The sequence below is a fragment of the Phyllostomus hastatus genome, unplaced genomic scaffold (assembly GCF_019186645.2).
Source record: "Phyllostomus hastatus isolate PE091 unplaced genomic scaffold, TTU_PhHast_1.1 phas_contig_36, whole genome shotgun sequence".
Lineage (NCBI taxonomy): Eukaryota > Metazoa > Chordata > Mammalia > Chiroptera > Phyllostomidae > Phyllostomus > Phyllostomus hastatus.
Window position 1 is genome coordinate 4,627,956 of NW_025333862.1, and position 26,033 is coordinate 4,653,988.

At 47.2% G+C, this 26,033-nt stretch overlaps 1 pseudogene; it reads left to right on the forward strand.

Moving 5' to 3' along the window:
- LOC123820583 overlaps positions 1-24,583 on the forward strand; it is a 55,803-nt pseudogene extending 31,220 nt beyond the window's left edge.
- The last annotated feature ends 1,450 nt before the right edge of the window (positions 24,584-26,033 follow it).

Genomic DNA, 26,033 nt, shown 5'->3' on the forward strand with positions numbered 1-26,033 from the left:
ATGCAGTGCCTCACTATTTAATTTAGTCAGGGACTCTGACCTCTTTTCCCTTCGATTGTCAAATTAAAAATGACAACAGCCAACACAACACACAGTAGCCATCCAGTGTGAATGAATCAAAATTATATCTATTTTTCTTGTCAGATCGGCAAAACATATTTTTTGGTGTACCACAGAATCTTAGTAATTAGTTTTGTGTGCCATGAGGTGAAAAGGTCGAAAATCGTTGGTCTACAATATATAGATGAGCCTTGTTATTTGTGAATTGTATATTTGCAAATTTCCCTACTCACTAAAATTTATTTGTAATACCAAAATCAATACTCAGGGGACTCTGGGGGTCATTTGCAGACATGTAGAGAATAGTGAAAGATTTGAGTGCCTGAGGCTCACATTCCCAGCTGAGGTCACATAAATGCAGAACCAGCTCAAAATGGTCCTATGCTGTTTAACAAGATACTGAGTTGCCTCCCAGAGACAGCAGCCCCAAACCACCAGGCACGCAGCCGAAGCATGTGCAGAGGAGAGAACTTTGACCTGCAGCTGCACCAGGAACCAAAATCTCTCCTCCCCGCCCAAACAAAGGACCAGGACATAACCAGAACTTGAATACCAGAACCATTCCAGAAGCAAAGAATTTGTTGTCCAGGAAGATCTGGTGTTCCAAGGCCAAGTTCTAGGGTCCTCCGGTTAAAACTTGCCCCGCCAGCACTTCCCCCAGCCTCTTAAAGCCTTTAACTTAGTCCAGTGAGCAAGATGGATCTGAGGCACCATTAAGTCTCCCATCCGCTCAGTTCACACCTTTTAGGTCAGTTAAACTTTCCTTACTCCAAACCCTCACATTTTGAGTTTTGGCCTTTTGAAGCCTCAGGCACACAAACTTTGGCCTGGTAATAGTCCGATGAGGTGACTCTCTGCCTTCTTGTTTTTTTTATTGGTGATTTCACTACTTAACGTGGCCCCCACGTGTAGTGCTGAAGTGCAAGAAGGCTGTGAAGTACCTTATGGAGAAAATGTGATTAGGAAAGCCTTGTTCAGGCATGAGTTATAGTGCTGTTGGCTGTGAGTTCAGTGTTAATGAATCAACAATATCTATTAAATTAGGTGTCTGAAAAATTCACATAGAAAAAGGTTATGTGTTGATAGATTGACACAAACATTATGACCAGGAGCTTGCAAGAACCTAACCCCGTATTTCCCCTAGAAGCAATGGTTCAATAGTTGCCAATTTGTGTTTTCAACGTTTCATAGACAGTAATTGTTACTGGACAGCAGTTGGGCCCAGAGTGGGTGTGCCCTGGGTTAGCTTGTAGTGTGTGTGTTCTTGACTTAGTGCAGGACATATTTTATAACACAAGTCCAGGCGATTTTGAGAGTATGTTTATTAAAGCTGGGGCCAGTGAAACAAGGAAGGGCTTAGGAGAGAGGAAGCGACAGGAGAGAGCCCAGATGGTGCTCTGCTTCGGCTCTCTGGAGGTGTCACAGGAGAGGAATGAGGCGCAACAGGGCTGGTGGTGTTTCTGTGAAAACTCAGAGAAAAGGGGCCCTGGAGACAGGTTCAAGGGGTTAGCCTGGGATGAGCCGCCACTGCCCACTGCTCCCCTCATTGCAAGTCTCATGGGGACCCTTAGAGTTCAGGAGAGAAAAGTAAAGATACACCCTGAGAGGGGAGAAAGGCGTGGGCATGCTCCTGAGACAGCCCGAGCTGGTCTTCGACTTGAGGGCTCTTATTTGTTTTCTAAACACGGGAATTTTAGGGGAGGTCTCAGGGGAAGATCTCAATAGAATATTCGTCAGCTTTATGCTGATGCGCCAAAATGAGATTTATTCTCCTGACTTCGTCAGTTCTTGGGTATGCCTGGCACAAATGGCACTAATGGCGTATCTGTTATCTATCTCCCTGAGTGGGGTGATTTGAGCTATTTATCCTCTGTTGGGGAAAAGTCTAAACCCTTTACTCTTGAGTGTCCTTGAACACCAAAACCATTTCAGAAGCAAAGAATTTGCTGTCTGGGGACATCTGGTGTTCCAAGGCCAAGTTCTTGTTAAAATAGGATTTTGTGATGTACTAGATGGCTGAAAACTACTTGGCCATTTAACTATCTGTCTCAGTTTTCCTATTCCACTGGCCCTGGCTTACTGGCCTGTTTCAGTAACTACTGGGAATAACAAAAAACCAGTGTATTTAGTTGTTTGTTAAACCCTAGTATGCACACACGTGAAGTCATTTCAGAACTGATAACCCATATATGTATCCCTGTGAGAAGAAATTTTACTGACTAGAATATAGTACTTGTGTTCATGTCTATTTTTTTGTCTTTAGTCTTACAGTATTCAGTCCAACTGTTTTCCAAAGTTACTTAGGTTAGTTCTTTTATTTCCCATCCTCTTCAGTGGTGGTATATGATTCTTTTATAATACATTTTGGTTTATTTCTCAGCTTGTATTCCATTTTAGATTCCTCTAACATTCTCGTTATTTTTGAAAAATTTGTGCACAGTGCCCTGGCTGGTGTGGCTCAGTGGGTCGGAGTGTCATCCCCTAAGCTAAAAGGTCATGGGTTTGATTCCTGGTCCGGATGATACTGATAGGCATTCTTTCCGGACCACTGGGAGCAGCTGAGGGCTGGGAAATAGGAGGGACTGTCAGGGGAGACGGGGTTAAGCCACAGGGATGGAACCTGGGAGCCGCTTCTGCACTGAGCCGGCTCCGTGGGGCACCCTGAGGGCGTGGTGAGCAGCCAGACAACAGCTTTTCGAACTGCCAGGGGCCAGAGCCAGGACACTGAGTCTCACGGCACTTGTGTTGAGCTGAGTGCATTCCCCCCTGCCCCTGGGGCAAGAAGGCAGCAGAAGGAAGATCTTACAGCGAGTGAGCACAAGGCTAGCAAGATAATTGGATGAGAGAAAAAAGCCCTTATACTCACTTCCAGCACCAGATTGGGGGCGGGACTAGGGGAGGAAGGCATGTGTGCAATAGAAGTTAAAATGGCAGCCGGAGGAAGTGCTGGACCAAAGAGGCCTTTTAGTGTAGCCAAGGGAAAGAAGAGATCGGTTGGGAGGTGGACCCACCTAAAGTGTGTGAAAGTTTAGGAGGTTATTTGGTCATTCTGAGAAAGCACCTGGCCCATCCCATATCCAAAGCTAATATAAACCCAGGGGAACAAAGAAATCTCTCTCTTGCCCTTGGCTTGCTGCTCAAGACCTGCTCTGGGATAAGGTAGTGGCCTGTCCTCTCCATGGGCCATGTGACCTTAGCCATCATGTGGCCCATGGCCTCCAGGAGGGAGTCTCTCTCTTGCTGACCTGGTGGAGCGTGTGCCAGGGCTTTTCCATGCTCTCTGGCCCAGGAGCATGGGACCTTGTGGCCCTAGAACCCCATGGCCAATGGCAGCACTGGCTCCACGTGCAGCCTCCAGGAGGGAGCCTGAAGCTGGGCAGCACCCGGGAACAAGCTAAGCTACCTGGGCAACCGCTTAGAAGCTGCCTCGGGCCTCAAAGGATGGCACCTTGAAGTGGAGCAGGAATTCTGGGCGCTGCCTTTTGTTTGGCATTGCTGAGGACTGTTGGGTTTTGTCTGGGTTTTGCGGAGGAGACGAACTTTGAGTCAGGGAGTTCACTATTCTCCCAGATTGTTCAGCTTTTGAACAAAACCCTTTTTCCTTTCTCACTAACCTCTGCCTCTGAAGTTTGCCTTTTGGTGGCAACGGGCAGCCAAATCCCACTTTAGTCTGGTAACAAGGGCACATGCCTAGGTGGTGGGTCCAGGTGCGTGAGAGAGGCAACCAATCAATGTCTCTCTTGTACAGTGACATTCCTCTTCCTCTCTTTCTCCCTCACTTCCCCTCTCTCTAAAAGTAAATAAATAAAATCTTTAAAAAACACACCTTGCCTAATCAAGGTCACAAAGATTTTCTCTTATACTTCCCCCAGAAGTTTTAGTTGTATGTTTTACTATGACCCATGTGTAAAACGATCCAAGTGATCTATCTAAAACATAATTTTGAGTTAATTTTTGTATAAGGTGTGAAGCATAGGTTGAGATGAATTTTTCTGCATGTTTGTCCAGTTGCTCTAGCACCACCATTGAAAAGATTAACCTTTGGTTAGTCTTTTTTGCAGTCAACTGAGGAAAAAGACTGAGTTTCAAATGGGTTGCAAATGGTGGTCCAGTTCTGATATTGATGCTGATGTGTGTTTTTTCCTATACCACCAAGCAATTAACTCAACTTTGACACCATCTACCTGGAGACAGTATCAGATTCCACGGGTAAAACTCTCGGTCCCACAAGGCTGCCCTCTTCCCTTCTGATACCAATCACAAGTTCAGGCTGTCACCTCTTCTTCTGACTGGCAATAAATCAGAGGTTCCGTGACTCCTGACCCCCTACCTGGGTTCCATTAATTAGTCAGAGCAGCTCACAGAACTGGAATTTATAGGAAGTAACCCAGGAAATTATAGAAAGGCTTTGAACTTTGTACAAACCATTGATGTGAGGGTTATTAAGCCATGAGGCAGGTCTTTGGGGAAGGGCAACACTAGCTGATGGCCAAGCACCTCCCAGAGCGAGGTGCTTTTCTCTCCCCAGTTCTAGCTCCTCAGTGTGGCTGGGTGAGGCAGATGCCGCAGCTGGGTCGGGGGGCTGGGCATGCTCCCCAGCCCGGGGTGAGAGCCCAGGGCACAGGTTGTTTGTTTGCTCTGACAGTGAGCCCTGTTGCAATAGGAGCACCAAGGTGTCCTGCTGCTTTGATTGTTGTCTCCCTGGGCCCCTAATGGAGATCGACAGTATCCAGCATTCCAGGTAATTCTATTGTCAGTTTCAGCAGCCTCCTGCACCTCATTAGATAAAAGCAGAGAGAAATGAGCAAGGAAGGAATGTCAGCTCCAGAGCAGAGGGGGCCTGTTAGAGTAGGCAGCCTTCGGGAGATGACAAGGGAGCAGGGAACATCTGGGCCTTCCACCCTGCCCTCCAGGCCCTGGGTGGGAAACTGGGGTGTTCGTGACACAGCTCTGTGGAGCGGCGCCTGCTCAGGCTCGGCAGCAGGCCCTGCTGCTCACCGAGTGGCAGAGTGAGGGGAGGCAGGAGCTTGAATTGCCTAGCTCTCGGGTCCTAGGCTCCTTCTGGTGGTGGGACCCATCACAGTGATGTCTCTGGGTGGCTGGGATGTGAGCAGCAAGTGGATAGTGTTGGAGCGCAAACCCTTATTTGATTTATCTAGGCTTTTAGGATTTCACTCAGGATGGGTACATTTTAACAGACCGTGGGAGACAACCCTTGGCCTGTAGAGAAATAGGAGTCTGTCGTCGTCTTGCACCGGTATCCTGTCCCCAGCCCTGGCCAGAGGTACACCCAGACTTACATAGAGACACACAGAACACACCCGGCACGCACACACAGAACCTCATGTACAAGTACACACGACACTCCCTCATCTACTGACACACATGTTTGAACACACAGAACCCTGGACTAAACGCAGATTACCAATGACACATCTATTCAACACATACAGGTTCACGCTGAAAGCGTTCGTCGACAAAGTTTTTGTCTGTGGCTATGGCATCGGCCTTTCTGCCATCTATTTACATCTTAGATATATACAGCTCACACACACATTCGCACCCACCCACCATTCTCACAACACATAGCCCACACTCAAACACCCATGCCACAAACACATTCACACACACACACACAAACATACGTGCCTCTTCCATTTGCACCACGCAGACAGCTCCTGCCCGGACCTGGTCACCGCAGTGCTGCCTGCGCTCTGCCTGTCACACCTGCGCACTCACGCCCACCCCCTCGCCCCACAGGTGCTCGGCTGGCCGGCCAGTGTCCACACAGCCCAGCAGCACAGAAGCACTTTCCACCTTCCTCCTGTTGTTGACATGCAGCACCTGTCCCGCCTTCAGTTCTTTGCACTCTGGCTTCGACTGGGTTGAATGCCAGAGTCTGCCTGGCACAGAGCCCAGAGCAGCAACCGAGAAGCCAATATCCTGTGGGAATGAACTTCCACGAGCCCAGACAGGTGCATGCCAACTCTGGAAAGGCCATCGAGGAAAAGAGGCCTAATGGTTGGCCCCCCCACCCCTCACCAGTGCTCTGGAGAGCCGTGGGCTGAGTCTGCACGTGGCATCCTTTTCCATCCCTCCGTTCTCCTCCTCAGAATCCTGGACACTTTGGGTGTTCCAGGCTGTTCCCAAACTGAAGAATGAGTGAACTCAGAGTTGTGGTCTGGACTACTTAGCCTTTTCTTGGGCATCACTATAGCCCCACAATCGGGAACGTGCCTGGAACAATTACTTTTAACTGGAAAAACATGAGTGTGTTCTTTCCTGTGAGGCAGGACCCACACTTCGTTGTCTCTCAGGCACCTCTGTGCATTATAATGAGGCATAAAACTGAAGAATTTTTGCTGCTGCTGTGATCAATGCCAGGGAGATAAATCATGTCCTTCTGCATTTCACATGTGTTTGTGGCCCTACCCACTCCCCGTACCTTGCTTTGTCTGTCTCTACCTAATAAGATGAGTTGCCCTTATTTGAACACCTGTTATGCTCCAGGTACTATACTAAGTACTGTATGAACATCTCATTTTACCCTCACTACATACCTGTTAAAAGACATTACTGCCCCGATTGTATAGTCAGGGAGTCTGAGTCTTGAGAGGCCAAGGATCTTGCTCAAGTTCACCCTGCTAATAAACAGCGAAGACAGGATTTCAACTCAGGTCTTGGTTTCTCAAGCCCCTGTCTTCCCCTGTATACCAAGCTTACATGTATGGTCACCAGGCATAGAATGAGAACTCTGTTCTTACACCCATTGTCTAAGCCTAACCCCCTTTTCTGTCTATTCCATCCATCAGCCTTAAACTGTAACCAGACTATGAATGAATGGCAGGAACTGTGTTTACTGAATTCATTTCCTAGTACTCAGCATACTTCCAGGAAAGTAGAGTAGACATTACTTTTTTGAAAAAGTAATGGTTTCGTAAATTTCGAATTGTGTCTGAAGACAAGAGACCAAGTTCTAACTCTGTTCTTAGAAAAGAACAGACTTCAGAAAGAGGCCTGGATCTGAATCCAGCACCACTGCTAACTGGCAATATAACTTTCCTCTTCTCATTTCCTTTCTCTGGTCTCAGTTTTCACATCTGGAAAATGAAGTACTGCCTGTGACGACCCCTTGGGTTCCCAGAGCCCCTGTGTCCCATGGTACAGAACGGAAGTGATGACCGAAAGCACTTCCTGTGCTCACAGAGCAGGCCACTCCCTGAACACCGACTCTCACCTGCTCTTGTTGCATCTTTGTCAGTTTATTCCTGAAGAAACCCAAAAAGTCAAGATGAAAAAAACAAGTAACTATATGTTAACTAGATTTATTGTGGTGATCATTTCACAATGTATGCAAATATCAAATCATAATGCCATACACCTGAAACTCCTATAATGACCTATGTCAACTATACCTCAATAAAAATTGTGATGTAGATAAATAAATAGGAAAAAGAAACAAGTCGAGGTGCAAGGCCCTGTCGTTGGAGAACAAAGGCACTGCGGCAGCTTGCCTGACAAGAGGGCTACCAGGAGCTTCCCAAGCCACTGTCAGTCACCCCAGCCACGTGCCAAACATTTCCTGAGCCAAACACTGTCCGTGCTCTCAAAGAGTCTGCCTTGGGGGAAAAATCCAGGAAGCTGGCAGAAGGGCTTTGGGAAAGAGGGCTGCAGGGACAGATGAGCCGAGGACATGGGTGGTCAGACTCCTCTGGGTTAAAAAGGCCTCCAGATACCTGTTGACAGGAAGGGAGGGAGATGGATCCTGACTGACAGGAAGACGGCCAGGCAGGTCAGTCCACGCAGCCATTTCCCACCTTCGCCAGGCGCTGGGTAAAACAGCATCACTGTTATGCAAAGAGCTGGTCTGGGAGGTCAGGGGGCTAGACCCGGCTCTGAGCACTGGTTCACTCCAGGTCAGCCTGGCACCTCTCTGAGCCTCAGTGTCCCTGTCTCTATGCAGCCAGGCTCTTTCAGGCCTCCCTGTTCTGAAGATGTAACCAGAGAGGACAGATCACAGCGTTGCAGAAACGAAGGCTCTACGATTTCCCAGGAAAAGTGCTGAAGCCTTAGTCCCCAAATGCCCCTCTTGTGGTTGGAAGGCCTCTTGGACAAGAACAAAGTGGCTGTGAAACTCTTCTTCTTCTGCACCCAAGATGTCCATTCTCTGTTCTCTGTCATTCTCCACTCACTTGCCCACTCTCTGGCTCATGAATCTCCATTAACTCGGAGCCCTGGTCTCAGCAGTGCACAGGTAAATGTTTAACCACAAGTTTGGAGGTGAAGGAAATGCCTGATATGTAGAATTTGTCAATTGCCAAGGTGTAAACACTCCCGCCATAGCTAACTTTAAGATACCCAATGTGGCATTATTGCGTGCAAAGCCAGGAAGAGATTCATAGCACACCAATGTGTAGTGGTATCACCTACAGACACAACAGCATAGATAATGATAAAAATGTAGTAAAATAACTAGGAAGTGATAAATTTCCTTCCTTGCTTTGCTTTTATAATTTATTTAAGTATAGCTTACGTAACTTCCTTTTTAATAATGATGGTGCTTAACAACTCTCTCACAAAAATTCCTGAAAAATGCATGTTCTTTCCCATTAAATCCTTCTCAGACAAAAGCCAAAATTTGCAGAGGTACTCAGTCGAGGTCCTTGCTGTGAGAGCCTTGTGGGTTAAATGGGGCATTGATCTCTGCATGCCTGTTTTAGCTCCCTCTTTAACCTCAGTTTCCCCATCTGTTGTGGAAAATGTTCCTCTCAGATTCTTCCTCCTTTGTTAGAACGGAGCTGACGGAGATAAGAAGAGGCCAGTAGCACCTTTGCTTCTTATGGGACCCTACAGTTCTCTACGCCCAGATCTCATATTAGTTCTCACAGCAACTCTTTGCAGTGAGGTTGATGGAGCAGTGAAGTTACTGGGTGGACCACTTCACCCCAGGCCAGCAAACTTTTTCTGCAGAGGACCAAACAGCCACAATTTTAGTCTTTGCAGGCCTTATGGTATCTCTTGGAAGGATGATTCTGCTACTGTGGGTTAAAAGCAGCCAAAGACAATGTGTGAAAAATAGCACAACTGTGTTCCAATATTTATGGACAATGAAATATGAATTTCATATAGTTTTCACATATCACAAAATATTACTCTTGTTTTGACTTTTTAAATACTTCTTATATTTAAAAATACAAGAATTACTCTCAACTTGCAGGCCACATAAAAACAAACTGTAGGCAGAATTGGACCCCCAGGAAATAGTTTAGTGACCTTGCAGAAGAGGAAATTAAGCTTCAAAGCGAACAATGACTTAAGTTGATATGAACGGACAGAGTTGGAACTGGTTGGTTCCTACACCATTGAACTTTCTACTATACCAACCTGCCCTCAGAAGGAGCGGCTCCTGCTCTTTAACACACAGGTGAGCTGAGGGACTCACAGGTGAATTCCTCACTGCACGCCCTCTGTAATCCCAAGCGCTTGGGGGTCCCCTTCCCTAACCGCTCATTTCTGGCTCTGTAACGGTAGTGGGCCTTCCGATGCATCCAAGCCAATGAGAAGAGGCTTTTGGACGATGTATAGTGACAAGCAGTTTGTCACCCTGCTCCTCTTCCTCTAAGGCAGAAAATCAAGTGCCCACTATCTTTATGACTGGTGGTTTTATGACTCTGTCCTATTTTCTCCAGGTGTCCTACATTTTCACAAAGTAGAGACTGCCTGTCATCATTCTGTATTCTCAAGTGTCTAGTCCAGGACTCCTCTGTAGGAAGGACTCGGTAGCTAAAGGCTAAGCTGCCTCAAGCCACAGTGACGTGTGGATAAGAGGTGAGTGTGACCCGCCTGTGTGACTTATTTTCCCTCCAATATATTACTACGAAAAATTTAAACCTCCTGAAGAGTTTAAAGAATTGCATAGAGAACATCCATATGCCCACCACCTAGATTATATAACTAACATTTTGCTGTATTTGATTTATCACATATCTGTCCACCTATCCATGGTCCGTCCATTCTCAGGTTTGACGCATTTCGTTGCAAGCTGCAGACACCAGCACACTTAACCTTCTAAACACTCCAGCACCTTATCGTTAACTAGCATTGAATATCTGCTTATGCTTTTTTAAAATGTATTTATTTTTTGACCTGGAATAAATTTGAGAGGCTCTAGAAGCTGCCTCCAAAAAGTGGCTCCCCAGTACTCTGGTCCTCAAAGGCCTTACTTGGGCATGTGTTTCTCTTGCTTCTCTGAGGCTTTGATAGTGCGAATGCCTTTGGAGAGAGAATTCACATCCCGCTGGTGGTGGCTGGAGTGGTGGAAACAGCCTTTGGCCAGGCCTGGGTTTGAAACCTTCTCTGTCACATAGTAGTTGTGTGTCCTTACACAAATCTTGCTATTGTTGTGCTGTTGTTGTTAATGTTTAAAAATCTCTCTGTGCCTCCTCACATGTAAAATGTGGTTAATAATAACTATTCTGAAATTATAGTAATGAGGAGCATAAACCGTCTTGGTGACCTACCTGGTGGGAGGTTGAGCAATTTACTGTCTGTTTTCCTAACTCAGCAGGTACAACACAAAAGAATACCACTTTCTCCCGGCTCACCCAGGAGGGCCATCCAAACTGAGCACCAGCGTTCAAGCCCTTCCTCCTCCTGAGGCTAGTTAATACCTTCATTATGTTTCCACTCTGATTTTAAAAGACAAAACAAAGAAAAACCCATCTTAGCAAAGCCTTTGCTGGGCTCCAGCAGTAGGGGAGAGAGGGCTGCTGCTGGGACTGGAACTGGGGAGTGGCTTGAACCCCAGGGGAGAGGGAGGATGGAGAGGGCGACTCAGGCTCTGTGAGTGGAGACCTGCCCCCCACAGCCATGAGCTATTTAGGACACATCCGAACCTCTTTTGGGGTCTGGGGCACTAGGGCCAAGTCGGCACGGAGGACTAAACCCTGTGAGCAGCCCTCACCTTTTTGGAGGGACCCTACAGGTTTGGGTGGTGGGCAGAAGCCTTTCCCCAAGCTTTCTGAATTCGGCAACTATCCCGAACACTCAAACCGCCTGAGAGGGGAAGGGGTTTCCCGGAGCACAGTGAGCGTCTCACCAGCTAGGCAGCTGGCATCTCAGAGTCAGATTTAATTTAGAAAATTAACAATCCAAGCTTGGAGTGTCTCCCTCATTCTTTTTTCTTCCAACGAGTCAGTGTCTTGAGAGATGTGCCCGTGGGAAATGGTTACACGGCAGAGAAGAAGCTAGGGACTCTGGAGAGGTGTCTTTCCTTCTGGTAGGTTTCTGGCCAGATACAGACCTGAGGCACTGTGAAGAGAGGTCTGGCTGGAGTCCCCCCTCCCTCCTGGGGGGAGGAAGGGAGCTGGAGGAAAGGGCCAAAGGCAGCAGCGGGGAGCAAGCCAGGAAGCTGGCCTCTGGACTCTGCTGACCTTTAATCCCAGGACCAGAGGCAGGTCCTCCTGCTCCCACTTATCTCCCACTCTGTTTTTTGCTGTAGCTGGTCTGCTGGGGAGTCCAAGACAAATGGACCATGAAAAAATTCAGCAAAAATAATTACAGTTTACAACAAATCGATAGGCACTGTGTAAATAGCCTCAGGCAGGCCGCCAAGCCAGGTCCTTCAGCTTTATGTGACCCTCCCCTCCCTCGGCAGGTCCAGTGTGAGTCCCCAGCTGGAGACTGGCACCAGCCTGGAAGTGAGGTCTGAGGATCTGGATGTGGGCCCCAAGCTTGTCCTAAGCAGCTGTGTCAAACGGGCGATGGTCCCCACCCTTCCTAGTCTCTGTTTCAGCACCTACACAACTGTATAGCTTCTCAGCATCTGCCATGAGTTGCTCAGGGTCATACATCTGGAAGGATGTAATAGACTCAAAGTGCTGGGGAAACTAGCGTTAGACAATGAATCATCTTTTTACCTTCTGATTATCTCTCAAATCCACCCACATCTCTCTGTCTCTACCAGGGGCTCCTTAAGGCAGCTCCCACCCTCTCTCATCTGGTCTGCCGCAACGGCCCCTTGTAACTGGCATGTGTCCACTCTACTCCATCTCTACTCTCTCAGCTGGCATGATCTTCTAAAACCCAAAGTCAGGTCACGTGCCCGGGGTTGTCGAATCCCTGCAGACTGGAGGGAAAAGTGGGATTGAGGGTTGAGGGGCTAAGTGTGGTTTAGATTAGGAGAAGGAGATAGAGCTGGGGCGAGGGTAGAAAAGCATAGTGTGCTTGGTGTCATAAGGGGTCTGTCACTGTTGGGTCCTGCCCTTGTGTTGTTCAGCAACTCCAGGGGAAGACAGAGTTTGCAAATGCGAAATGAATGCAGTGTAATTAAATGCAAGGCTGTGTGCTGCTAATGATGAAATACTTCTGTTTGCTGCAGAAGCCCAGGGAAGCTCGCAGTGAAGGCTGGGTTTGAGACAGGACGTGGAAGGGCAAGCTGGGGTACAGCAAAGAGAGAAGGATGGACCTCTGGACAAGCGGTCAGACTGGGCTGAGACTCAGTGGGCAGGGGCAGCAGGGTGGGCATATGTGGCGGGAGGAAGTCCAGCATGGGAATGGGCTGTCTGGACTCTACTGGGCAGCTGGCTAGGTGATAGAGTCAGGTGAAGCAGGACTTCAGAGTGTAGCCTGAGGCAATGAGCTCTAATTTAGACTAAATGTGGATAATCTGATGAATTATTGATTCATTCCAATGGATAATTTCATAGCTCAGAAGTGGAGGAAGCAGGGAAGAAATGCACTGCTCTGGACTTAACTCTGACAAGCCCCAGGGGATACTTGTTGGCAATCAAGTGACCTCGGCCCTTGGAGAAAGTGACTATGTCAGCTTGGAGTAGGTCACCACAGGCAAGGTCACCCTGGCATGGCAAGTATTCGAGCTAAACTTGAGGAAAGGCATTTGAAAAGCCCTGGTTGGGAAAATAGAGAAGTCTCTCCCCTGGGCAAAGACATAGGGACAGTGGCCATGGTTGTGCAGGGAGGGGTGGCGAGACTGGCGGACGGTGGAAGCTCTGAAAGTGGGAATCTGTAGTACAGATTCTGAAGAGAGAAGGCACTGCCTCTTCCCCACTAGTGCACACGTGTGTGCGCATGCATACTCATGCACACGCTCTGCTCCCCACGTCTGTCATTAGGCATTCAGGCAGTTAGTTCACCCAGACACACTGCTGAGAGCACCAGGAGCCTTGTTGAGTTGAAAATGGGATGGCGTTGCAAGGCTCATTATAGGATGCCAGAGAGAGCCGTGAGGGCAGGGATTTCCCCTCCCTGGGCCGCTGCAGGAGGTCCTGTGCCTCTCTGCCTCAACCTCAGCCCACCCAGCAGGCCCACCCTGGGTCCCTCCCAGCCTTCCTTCGGCTCTGTGCCAGGTCTCTGGCCGTGCCCGCCCTTTCTGGGTCCTATTCAGGTTCCTAATCTGAAAAAGGTCATGTGCCCCAGGCTCTTTGGAGAAGAGGACAGAGGGGCTGGTGGCAGGGATTGGGGCCTAGAGAGAATCCCAAAACAACCATACAACCTGCCAGCAGCGTTCAACCAGGTCAGCCCATGGGGAAGTGGGGGCGTGGCTCCTACCCCCTCTCCACACACATTATAAAGGGTCTTCTTTATATTCGAGGGCAGTTCCTGGCACAGGGTAGGCATTTCAGGCTCGGATGGATGGGTAGATGCTTGAAGTACTTACTGAGTGCTTGCCCTGTACCAGGTGTCATTCCTGGCACTTGGGGTATGTTAGTGAACCACAGTGATGAGAATTCCTGCGACAGTAAGCTTACATTCTAGGGAGGGGAGGACAATGGTCACAAGCATCATAAACAAGTAAATCATGTAGTATTTTAGAAGGTGGAAAGTGTTACGGGAAAATACAGAGTGTCATGGAAGGAATGGAGAGGGGGAAGGTGCTGCGATTTTAAGTAGGGGGTCAGGGCAGGCCTGTTCAGAAAGGTGATATTTAAACAACAGCTTAAAGACCTGGGGGAGGGGTAGCATTGCAGGCAGTGGAAACAACCACCTTCGGAGAGACTGCAAGGAGTGCGGAGGAGCAGGGCTGGGCAGAGCGTGCTGACCGGTCTGGGAATGGAAAACTCAGTTCAGGCCTCGGAGTAGATGTCACCCACTGCCAAGGCCGTCCTTGATGGCTACGTCCCCTCACCCTGCTTCATTTTCTTCCTTTCTCCCACCCTCACCCACATGTTATGGACTTGTTTGCACTGCCTGCCTCCCTAACAAAGGCTGCCAGCTTCATCAAGGCAGGAACTTAACCTAGTGTCACTGCTCTGTCCCCAGGGCCTGGCACACAGTAGGTGCTCCATCGGTGTCTGCCCCCTGTCAGAACTGTTAGTCGGTGTGAAGAGAACAGGATGCCTTCCACCCAAGAAACTGCTGAGGGGCCGCAAAGGCGGCCCTTCGTTCCCTGCATGGAAGGGCACTTTCTGACGCACGATGATTGCTGTCATGCGGAGGAGCAGTGCACAGGGGCAAGCCACAGGGCTCTTCCCTTGGCCTTGACTGACTGAGAGCAGAGGAGAGCAGGGCAGACAGAGAACACCCTGTAAGTGTTGTTCTGAGACCTTCCTCATGGGCATGAAAATATTTTTACTTGATTTTTTCAACAATTATTTGTTGGACACCTACGATATGCCAAGCACTGAGCTTACTAACTTTGGTTGGGGGAAGGAGAGAAGGTTAGTTGAAATGTCGACATTCTGTACCCACCAGGACCCCCAAGGCCAGCCTTCATTGTGCAAATGGATAGAGTCTGCCAGGCACACAGGCAGGCCCTGGGAAAGTGAAGATGAACACAGTACCCCCGTCAGTCAAGCTGCTGACAATCTAGCAGATATGAGAGACGTATAAACACTGATTTGCAGATCCGTCGTGATCAGCACAATGACGGTGTATACAGAGGCATGAGGAAGGTCCCACACAGGAGCGGCGCCTGCGTGGAACTGGAAGTGAGTGATGTGGAAGTAGTTTGGTTTGGAATTCAGTGTGTGGGTTGAGTACTGTCCTTTCCTGTTGGCCTCTACATACTAATACTCCCACAGAGGAACTGACAGGCCACACAATGCGTGTCATTACCTTCCTACACGTGAGGAGACCAGGTGCCGTGCAAGAAGGGCTGACAGAGAGAATGGAGTGGGTGAGGGACCCTCTTTCCCAGTTCTCTGTCCCTTCTCCACCTTCACTGGTGCCATTTCTAAGTGTCAGAGCTTTCAGGCTGGGGTGGTGGGGGGGGGTTGTTCTCTCTAATCCTAGAAGTAAAGGTTTGATAAACACATTAATTAACACATTTACCCTAATAGGCTCCTGATCTGGGCTCTCCTCATAGCTCTGCTTTCTTCTCTCCTCTGCAGCACCCCCCGGGGGCAATTAAAAGTTCCGTCTGCTGGCAGCTGCCTGTGGCTGCCTGAACCCCTTCCTCACTCTCTGCCTCAGAGGCCAGCCCCTACCTGCCACGACTTCACTGTAGATAAGTCCTGAGGGGTGTAGGGCTTCTTGATTTTAGCAGGAATTGGACAAGGGCTCCTATAATGACCTTTGTGGACAAATTAGAGGAATAAGTTGAGTGTTAGTATATTAGATGAAGATTTTATTGGTTTAATAGCCAAAAAGAGTGTTGGTTACTGTCATCATAGATGTACACACAGGGCTTTTTCATTGACCTTGACTTCTCTGTATTTCAATCAGTGGCTTGGGTAAAGACTGAATGGCATCAATCTCAGAGAAAAAGATAACACAAAAATTAGCAAACTCAGATATCCAAAGGCTAGATGAGAAGAGGGAAACCAGGCTGCACGCTGGACGCCCTGGAAGCTCCCGTGCGCAGCAGCGTTCCAGCCGAATGCAGGCTCTAGGGGAGGGCTTCGAGAGCTCAGGGTGAACCCCTCACGTGACTTGCACTGGGGAACAGGATACTTCTCATGCCAACCAGGCTGACAGTAATCCAGGTTGTAAAGCTCAGGATCTATTCCCTCCCACCTTCATCATTAATATGCAAGGCAGTGAGGCTCCAGGTTCCCTCTCTTGGGTCGTATAGGAGCCAATTCGGCCCAAGCACAGCACTTCACGGGGCAAGGCAAGGGTCTGGGAGGAACGTGTCTATCCTAAAGCCATGTGCCTGAGAGCCTCTACTTCGATTGTTTTTCATTGCTTTTAGAGAGAGGGGAATGGAGAGAGAAACATCAGTGTGAGAGAGAAGCAACAATTGGTTGTTTTCCCGGAAGTACCTGGACTGGGGAACAAACCCACAACCTAGGCTTGTGACCTGACTGGGAATCGAACCTGTGACCCCGTGGTTACAAGACAAGGCTCCAACCAACTGAGCCTCACCGGCCAGAGCAGAGAACCTCTATTTTGAATCTATATTGTATGTCATTTGTAGTGTTCCTTGCCTTTTACTTCACAGATGAGTTAAAATGAGATTTTAAAAAAAGATAAAATGTTATATAAGTAAATATGCTGCATGTAGGCTAAAAAGATCAATTATATAAGTCCACAAATGGGGAGGCTGGCATCACAGCTTGAGAGCTACCCATGAGTTTAGTGGACTCAGAATGAGTGAGGGGAATGACCTGGCGGCTGAAAAGCCTGTGTGGTCTGCGGCTTTATGGGCAGATGCCGTATCTGGATTTCAGGAGAGGACACTGAGCCCGCCTTGCCAGCCCACCCCTTGACAACTGTGCTTAGTGCTGCCCACTCTTGGCCCAGGGAGAGGCAGGGCTGCTGGCTGCCAACGTTCAGGCAGAACCCTTACAAGGCTAGCGGAGCAGCCCAGAGAACCAGACTGGAGCGGACTAACTGGGTGAGGCTGACAGATTCAGGGTCAAGCCCACCCAGGCTCATGTTGAGGATTCTAACGCAGAAGACAGGGTTGAGAGAGAGAGGAAATGGGCCTGACTGACTGGGAGACAACCAGGCAGAGAAGCCAGAGCGGACAGCAGCAGGTGGTTAGGGGCTAAACTGATTCCTGAGGAGGGCAGCCGACGGGACCGAGGAAGAGCTGAGGAGCTCCTCTGGGAAGGGTAGTTGCTTTGGGGAAGTTCGTGGACTGCCACCTATCTTACTTTAAAAACTATGTACTCTTTTAAAAAATCATACCAATGCATAAGGACATTTTAAAAAATCAATAGTACCACTGAGTGTACAATGAAAATATTGCAATTCTTTCCCCCACTTTTTAAAATTCCTGCGTTCTAGAATAAACTTCTTTAACTCTTTCCTCTGTTCTTTTATTTTCCCCCTTGTTTCTAAATATCAGGGTTATACTGCTATTTCTGAGCTTTGCAGTTCTGGGTTTTTGGATCCTGCGTGGAAGATGAAGACTGCATTCTCTTGCACCATCGTTTCCTGTACTCTGGCCACCCAGGGCACTCACACAAGCACTTCTTCTTACCCTCGCATTGTGGTGTTGTCACCTCGTGGGTTACACCAGTGTTCAGTGATTTTTGGGTTTTTTTTTGTTGGTTGGTTGGTTTGTTGTTGTTGTGTCTTAACTGTGTTGGAGATAGGATGAAATTCTCTTTCTTTTTCCCCTCACCACTGTTTAACCCTCCATGCCCTCTGCCACCTTCGCCCACTTGCCTCTCCCCTCCCCCTGCAATCACTACACTGTTGCCCACATCCATGAGTTCTTTCTGTGTTCAGTATTCATGGTGTCATGGAAATGTAATTCACTAATGACCTGGGGGATCCAATAAAACTATATATTTTTTGGATAACTTTATGTTTGCCTGATGTTAGTAGTTACCTCGGTATTTGCTTGCTTGCTTGCTTAATTTTCCATATGCCTATCACAAGTTCACTTCAGATTCTCTGGCAGAACAATAACAGTCATCTCAGTATATGCAAACCTGATTGTTTTCCTCACTGAAATGTCTTGGCATCCTTGTATGACATCATTCTGGTTACTGTATCTTTGTAGTCGGTTTTGAATTGGGAAGTATAAGTCCTCCAATTTATTCCTCTTTTTCAATATTGTTTTGGCAATTCTGGAAGACTTTCTTTTTCTCGACTAATTACCCTGACAAGAACCTCCAGTAGTTAATATTGAGTAGAAGTGATGAGAGCAGACTTGCTTGTCTTGTTTCTGATTTGTGGGGGGAAGCATCCAATGGTTCCCCATTAAACATGTGGTTTCCATGGCCCTTTATCTGGTTAAGGAACATCCCTTCTATTCCTAGGTTGTTGAGCGTTTTTATCACAAAAGAATATAGCATTTATCAAATGCTTTTAAAAAATTTATTTATTTCATATTTAGAGAGAGGGGAGGAGAGGGAGAAAGCGAGGGAGAGAAACATGGGTGTGAGAGAGAAACGCCGGTTGCCTCTCCAATGCAGGGCGGGGGGTTGTGGAGGGAGGGGGTGTGGAGAGGAACTGGGAAATCCAGGCATGCACCCTGACCAAACAGAGACAGGATAGTGAGAAGCTGGGAAAATTCCTTGGCGAGTGGAATAGGGAAACTCAGACAGACAGCTGAGCCCAATGGCCAAGCAATTTACCAGGGCCAAAGGTCCACGTTCCTGGCATGGGGGGAAACAAGAGCCTCACCTCCAGGTGACCTCTTCTCCCCTGGCCTTTCCTCCCTGGAGATTACATCTAGGCTTCAGTTGTATTCAGCTCCAGGCCGAGAAACAGCAAAACCAGGTGGAAGACTCCAAGACCAACTGCACTGACTAAAGACCCCCTGGCCTGGCACTGACCAATCAGTGGAGACCATGACCCTGAAAGGGTGTATCTGGAGAACAGATGAGCATTCTGCTGAAACCCTCCCCTGAGAGGTCCCCAAGATTCCCTAAGATTCCTGCCTGCAAGATAGAGATAAAAGCCTCAAGACAAAGGACCCAGCATGCACACAGGTGCTCTTCCAGAGCAGCCTGCTCCATTCCCTTTCCTTCCTTCTCCAGCCCCCATTCCTTTCTTCGTAGGCACCATCTCCAGAATTCTAAGGTGATGGGCATCTGGCAGCTTGTCCCAGGTTAAGCCCCTGACCCTGTCACCAGAGACCCCTTGCCTCCGACTTCCCAGTGAGCCCAGGTAGCCCAGCCCAGGCTCTCCTGCTGCCTCCTCTGTGCAAAGCCCTTCCTTGTTTCACTGTCTCCAGCTTAGATACAGGTACCCTCACAGTTACCTGCACTGGTGTTGTGAAATCTTTCCTGCACGAAGTCAAGAACCCATGCTCTACAGTTGGCTCTCAGCAGACCCCCTCAGGGCCAGGCCCCAGTCCCATAACAAAACCCACGACCTTTCGCTTTGTGGGACGATGCCCAACCAACTGAGCCTCATGGGTCAGGGCAGAAATGCTTTTTCTCTGTTTGTTGAGATGATCATGTGGTTTTTATCCTTTATTCTATTATTATGGCATATTATATTGATTGATTATAGTAAGTTAAATTAACCTTGTGTTCCTGGGACAAATTTCATTTTGTCAGTGTATAATTCTTTTTATATGTTGCTGAATTTGATTTGCTAGCATTTGTTCAGCATTTTTGCATTTACGGTCATGACAGATATTAGTCTATAGTTTTCTTGTGTGTCTTTGGCTTTGGTATCAGGGTAATACTGGTCTTGTAGTACGATTTGGGAAGTGTGCTTTATGTATTCTCATACTCATTTAATAATTTGGTTGGATTGAACTGAATTTCTTTTTCAAATAGGGGATAGCAAATTTCTATACAGGAACAGATAGTTAATATTTTAGATTTTAGAGTCTACAAATGGTCTCTGTCACATATTCTTTTTTTTTTTGTATTTTAAAATGTTTTTCTTTTAATAACTCCTTAGACATTTAAAACCATTCTCAGGTCAGGGGCCATAGAAGAATGGGCCGTGGCCTGGATTCAGCCCTCAGGCGATCGCTGGCCAATTCTTGCTTCACAGTTTTAATGGTATCACTCCATTCTCTTTTAGTCTCTCTCATCTTTTCCATGTAAACTTTGTTGTTGTTTTGCTTTGTTTTTTTTCTCTTTGTTTTCTTCTATTTATCTCTAGTTTCTGGAAATATCTTGAGGACGTATTCTAATGTAGGTCTTTTTTATTCATTATACTAGGAAATCTGTCAATATGAATACTGTTAACACGGAAATAAATATCTCTTTAGATTTAAAAAAGTTTTTTAGTATTATTTCTTTGCTAATTTCTTCTTTATTTTGCTGTTTTCTCCTTCCTGAACTACTGTTATTCATAAATTAATTTTCTGGTTTTCTTAATTCTCCTCCATCATTCTCTTCTTCTTCCCCTTCACTTAACATTTGTCTTTTTATTCAGACTCCTGGGAGATTTCCTCAACTTAATTTTTTAAACTTATTAAAATATACTTTATTGATTATGGTATTACAGTTGTCCCAGTTTTTCCCCTTTTTCCCCCCTTCACCTGGTACCCCATTCCCTCTAGTAATCTCCCCTTAGTTCATGTCCATGGGTCATGTATATAGATTCTTTAGCTACTCCATTTCTTATACAGTTTTTAATATCCCCTTGTATATTTCATACCTACCTATGTATACTTCTTAATCCCTGCACCTTTCTCCCATTCTCTCCCTCCCCTTCCCAACTGATAATCCTCCAAATGATCTCCATATCTATGATTCTATTTCTGTTCTGCTTATTTGCTTTGTTTGTTTTTTAGATTTAGTTGTTAATAGTTGTGAATTTATTAATGTTCATAGTTTTGATTGTCTTCTTTTTCTTAAATAAATCCCTTTAACATTTCATGTTATAATGGCTTGGTGATAATGAACTCCTTTAGCTTTACCTTGTCTGGGAAGCACTTGATCTGCCCTTCCATTCTAAGTGATGGCTTTGCTGGGTAGAGTAATCTAGGTTGTAGGTCCTTGTTTTCCATCACTTTGAATACTTCTTGCCAGCCCCTTCTTGCCTGCAAAGATTATTTTGATAAGTCAGCTGACAGTCTTATGGGAACTTTTTTGTAGGTAACTCGTGGCTTTTCTCTTGCTGCTTTTAAGATTCTCTCTTTATCTTTAACCTTTGGCTTTTTAATTATGATGTGCCTTGGTGTGGTCCTTTTGGAGTCTATCTTGTTTACAACTGTCTGTGCTCCCTGGACTTGTGTATCTATTTGCTTCACCAAATTAGGGAAGTTTTCTTTCATTATTTTTTCAAATAAGTTTTCAATTTCTTGCTCTTCCTCTTCTCCTTCTGGAACCCCTATCATTCGAATGTTCGTACTTTTGACAATGTCCCAGAGACACTTTAGCCTACCCTTGTTTTTTCGGATTCTTTGTTCTTCTTCTTGTTCTGATTCAATATTTTTTTCTTCTTTGTGTTCCAAATCATTGATTTGATTCTCGACTTCATCCCCTCCACTTCTGGTTATCTGTAAATTTTTCTTTATTTCACTCTGTGTAAACTTCATTTGCACTTGGGTTTTTGTTTTTGATTTTTAATGCTGTTGAACTACCCAGTGAATTCCTTTGGCACTGTAATAACCAGTGTTTTGAACTCTGCATCTGATAGATTGCTTATCTCCACTTTGTTTAGTTCTTTTTCTGGATTCTTGTTCTGTTCTTTCATTTGGGCCATGTTTCATTGTGTCCTCATTTTGGTAGCCTTCCTGTGTTTGTTTCTGTGTATTAGGTAGAGGTGCTTGGATTTCCTATCTTAGAAGCATGGCTATTGTAGAAAAGCATGCCTATAAGTAGGATGTGGCAGAGCCTTAGGTAATCACCAGGGCAGGGCAACATGAGTTGTAGCTCTGTAGCTCTGTGCTTGGGAGGGCTCAGAGAAGGGATAATGCTGTTGCCTGGCCTCTGGGGTTTTGTATGGGAGGGAGCTGTCTCCTGCCACTTGCCCTGATGCCAGTCACTCCAATTTCTCCCCATAGGCCACTAGTGTCCTTCCAGCTGTTGTCCTGGTGCTGAAACCCAGGGGAGTGAGTCTGCTTATGTCCTGAGTCCTTTGCAGGCCCTTTAAAAGGAGACAAACCCTACAGTTTCTTCCACCGTCCCAACTCCCACTGGTTTTTACAGCCAGAAGTTATAGCTAATCTTCCTGACACTAAAACCCTTGGCTGTGTGATCTTGTGTGGGACTGGGATCCCTCGCTCCCAAGGTATCCCTCCCAATTTTTATTTGCCACACATGGGTGTGGGACCACCCATTCCATGTCTCTGCGCCTCTCCACATCTCTGCCCCTCCTAACCATGTGAATGAATGTGGCTTCTTCAATTCCTTGGTTGTTAGACTTCCACACAGCTCAATCTTCTGACGATTCTGGGTATTACTTGTTTTGTAGTCTAGTTGTAATTTTTGTTGTGGTTGTGAGAGGAGGTGAGCTGTGTTTACCCACACCTCAATCTTGACTGGAAGTCCTTCAAAGTTTTTTTAATTTTGAAATTTCTAACGTGTGTGTGTATGTATATGTGTATATATGTATATATATATATATATATATATATATATATATATAAAATATGTATATTTTCCAAGAGCTCTATCTTATTTTTTATTGCTCTCTTTTATAGAATCCTGTTTTTTATTCACAGGTGATATTTCCCTACATCTAAAGCTATTTTAGATTTTAAAAAATTTTCTTTTGTGCTTTTCTTTGTGTATTTTCCCATTCTCTCTTTCCCTGTTTTTTTTTCCCCCCCTCTGGGGCAGACCTATCTAGATGCTTTCCTCTTGTTTGTTGACCCTGACAGCCTATTCAAATTAAAGAGAGACTTATAATCTGATTAGAAATTCAGTTAGGCTTGTCAACTAGTGGGCTTCACTGGAGCCTGCCTCTTTTTTGTGGGGTGGGGGGGAGGAAGAGAGAAACAAATACAAATTTGTTTATTTTTTTCCCTTTTCCACCATGAGAGCACTCTAATGTTCTGCCTAGGAGTGAGAGGTACGTGTAGGAGGAGCTGCCAATGTGTGGGAGCCAGGTAGGGGAGAGGAGGACTGGGGATGGCAGGGAACCGTTTCAGGATATCCACTGGTTTAATCCCCCTTTGCTCACTTTCTCCACCTGTGTCAGTATTCACAGGTACAAAGCCTCTCTTGTTCAGTCTCTTGAGAGAATAAGCTCCTCTCTTTTGCTAGGGTGGGAGTGGGGTAGGTACATAGTTCCAGGGGTGGGAGTCTGGATCTAGGCGATCTGCATGCTTCTTGTAAAGATTTTCACTGGTGGTGGCAAATCCTGAAGGGCGGCTGCGCCTTCATGGTGGCGCCAGTGAGGCCCTTACTGCCAAGGGAGCAGGGCGGGAGAGAGCTGGGTCCTAGGAAGGATGAGCCCCCAGCACGTCCCTCCCAGGCTGGTGGTCAAGCTGCAGGACACCCTGGATACCAGTGCTGCGGGCGGCTGGGGAGGAGCCTGTGAACCTCCAGAGGCTGCTGTGGACCTGGAAACCAGCCAAGACCCTGGCTCCAGAGCCCACCCCAGGGCCAGAAACTAACGAAGAGGCCCCCATCTCCCTTACGCATACCCAGGTCCCTACACCTCAGGGAGCTGGAGCTTCTGACCCAGGAACTGGAAAAGGCATTTCTAAGGCTGGAGAAAGAAACAAGGCCTCTGGCCTGAAGTGTGGGTCTGTTGCCTCTTCTTCTGTAACTACCACAGCTTCTGCCCCAGGCTTCTGAGACAAACCCCCCTGGGGCATCTGGCAGACCACTGTGCCTGCCAAGGGCCGCCCTAACTCAGGCTTCTATCAGCGAGGGATCAGACCTGTCAGGGGAGAGGGCCCCAAGTTGCCAAGTCTGGACCAGGTCTCTGGGACCAAGAAATAGCTCCATTGGCTGTCCCACAGGCCCCAGAATCTTTCACACTCAGGGAGAAGGAGACCCTGTTGCAGCTGCCCATGGCCTTCAGGAAGGCGGCTTCTCAGAACTCCCACCTGTGTGTCCAGCTCAGCTCTACACAGGCCAGTGACTCCATGGGTGCCACTCCATCCTCTGAATTCCAGTTCCTCCAGAAAATGCAGATGACTTCAGGCTCCAGAGGCGGAGGCAGAGGCGGGACGCCTGCAGAAGGCCTGCTTGCTGCTGAGATGGAGAATGAGGGACCAGCTCACAACAGGCCCCATGGGCTGGAGGCCAAGTACCACTGCTTGCCCACCACAGAGGGGCTGCAGGCCATTGTGGGACAGTGTCTCCACAAGATGTAGGAGCTGCGGGCAGCGATAGAACAGCAGCTGGCGCCATGGCCTGAGGAGAGACTCCCCAGGGCCTCATCTGGGGCCCCCACCCAGGAGCTGCAGACCCTGGCAGCTCTCAGGCTGCAGGTGGGCACACTGGACCAGCAAATCTATCTGCAGAAGATCCCGAAGGCAGAACTTCTCCCCTGGGTGAGCACACAGGAGCCACTGGGACTGCCCTGGCTGGTGCCATGCTGTGCTGTGCGTGGCCTTTTGGGAGAGGGAGGCCAGTGTTTTCCACTGTCCAACGAAATGAGCCTGCGGACTGAGCCCTTCCTGCCGCAGGACAAGCTGGTTCTGGGTCTGTCAGGGGAGGCACCCCCTCTGCAGTCAGAGTTAAATGAACAGGGACTGAGGGGATTTTCGCTGGTGCAGTGGCCTGGGCCAAGATGACTAAACTGCTCTGGAAACGAGGTGGCAGTTTATCCTTTCCAAGGGGCAGGGACGGCCCCCTGGCTCTTCCTGAGGACCTAGGTCGCTTCTCACAGCTACTAAACCTGGTCAGGGCTTGGCTGGGCCCTCCACCAGCTTGGGGAGATGAGGGGCCTGTGGGGGACTTTCCTTAGCTACCTCTGTTTTCTCTCACTTTAGACTTCAAAGCTACTTGTATGACATTAAAACTACTTTGGAAAGTATATATATTTACATCATACCAAAAAAAAACAGATTTCAGCCAATCCTCCTATTTCAGCCTGACTCCACACCTCCCATTTCAGAAATGCCAGGTGCCTTCGATTCTAAGACCCTTACAAAGCTCCGGAGTGCTAATTGGCTTCTTAATGGTGTTTAAATATTCACTTTTGGTCTGCTAACTCAGTGATCATCTGCGGAACAACATTTCACTTTCTGAATCTTTTTAAACATTTTTCTTCTATCTTTGACTCTTAACCCTCTTTGAACTTGAGGGGTTATGACTTCAGATTATTTTACTCTTCACTGAGGTATTAGAAGGAAGCTCAGATAAGTGTGTGTAATCAATCTGTCATGTTTTAATGGGAATTATTATCTTCTTTTCAAAGGTGCTCTCACATCCTTTGGCTGTATCCTCACTGAGGTGCAGTTACTCCCTCCTTGTCATATCCTGTTTCTGTAGAATAGACAGTTGGGGCTCCCACTGCTGGTTCTTGCAGGTTCTGGACTCCCCACAAAAGAACTGTCAAATGAGTGATCCAACTTCTTACCTCAAAAAAATAGAAAACTTTGAGTGGGTGGGCTTGATTGGGAGTAAAAGGGAGAAAACTGTACTCAAACAATGATTAAAAAAAAACAAACTAGAAAACAGCCCCGACTGGTGTGCCCCAGTTGGTTGGGCATCCCCCTGCAAAGTGAAAGGACGCTGGTTCGATTCCTGGTCAGGGCACAGGCCTAGGCTGCAGGTTTGGTCTGCAGGTTTGGTGCATACAATAGCCACTGATTAACATTTCTCACATCGATGTTTCTCTCCCTCTTTCTTCCTCCCTTCCCCCTAGCTAAAAACAAAAAACAAACAAACAAACAAAAAACCAACAACAACTAGAAAACAGAAGCAAAATAAATCTAAAGCAAACAGGAAGAATAAAATAACAAAGATAACAATGGAAATCAATAAAATTGAAACCAGTAAAATAATACAGGTGATCAATGATCTGATTCTTTGACAGATCAGTAAAATTGACAAACCTCTAACAAGACTGACAGAGAAAAAAGAGAGCACAAATGCCAGTGTCAGGGGTGAAGCAGGGGATAGCACTGAAAGCCCTGCGGACACGAAGAGGATAAGGGGAGGTGACAAACAACTTCACACGTGTATGTTTGACAACTTAGATGGAATGACCCACTTCCCAGAAAAAACAAACCACCACAA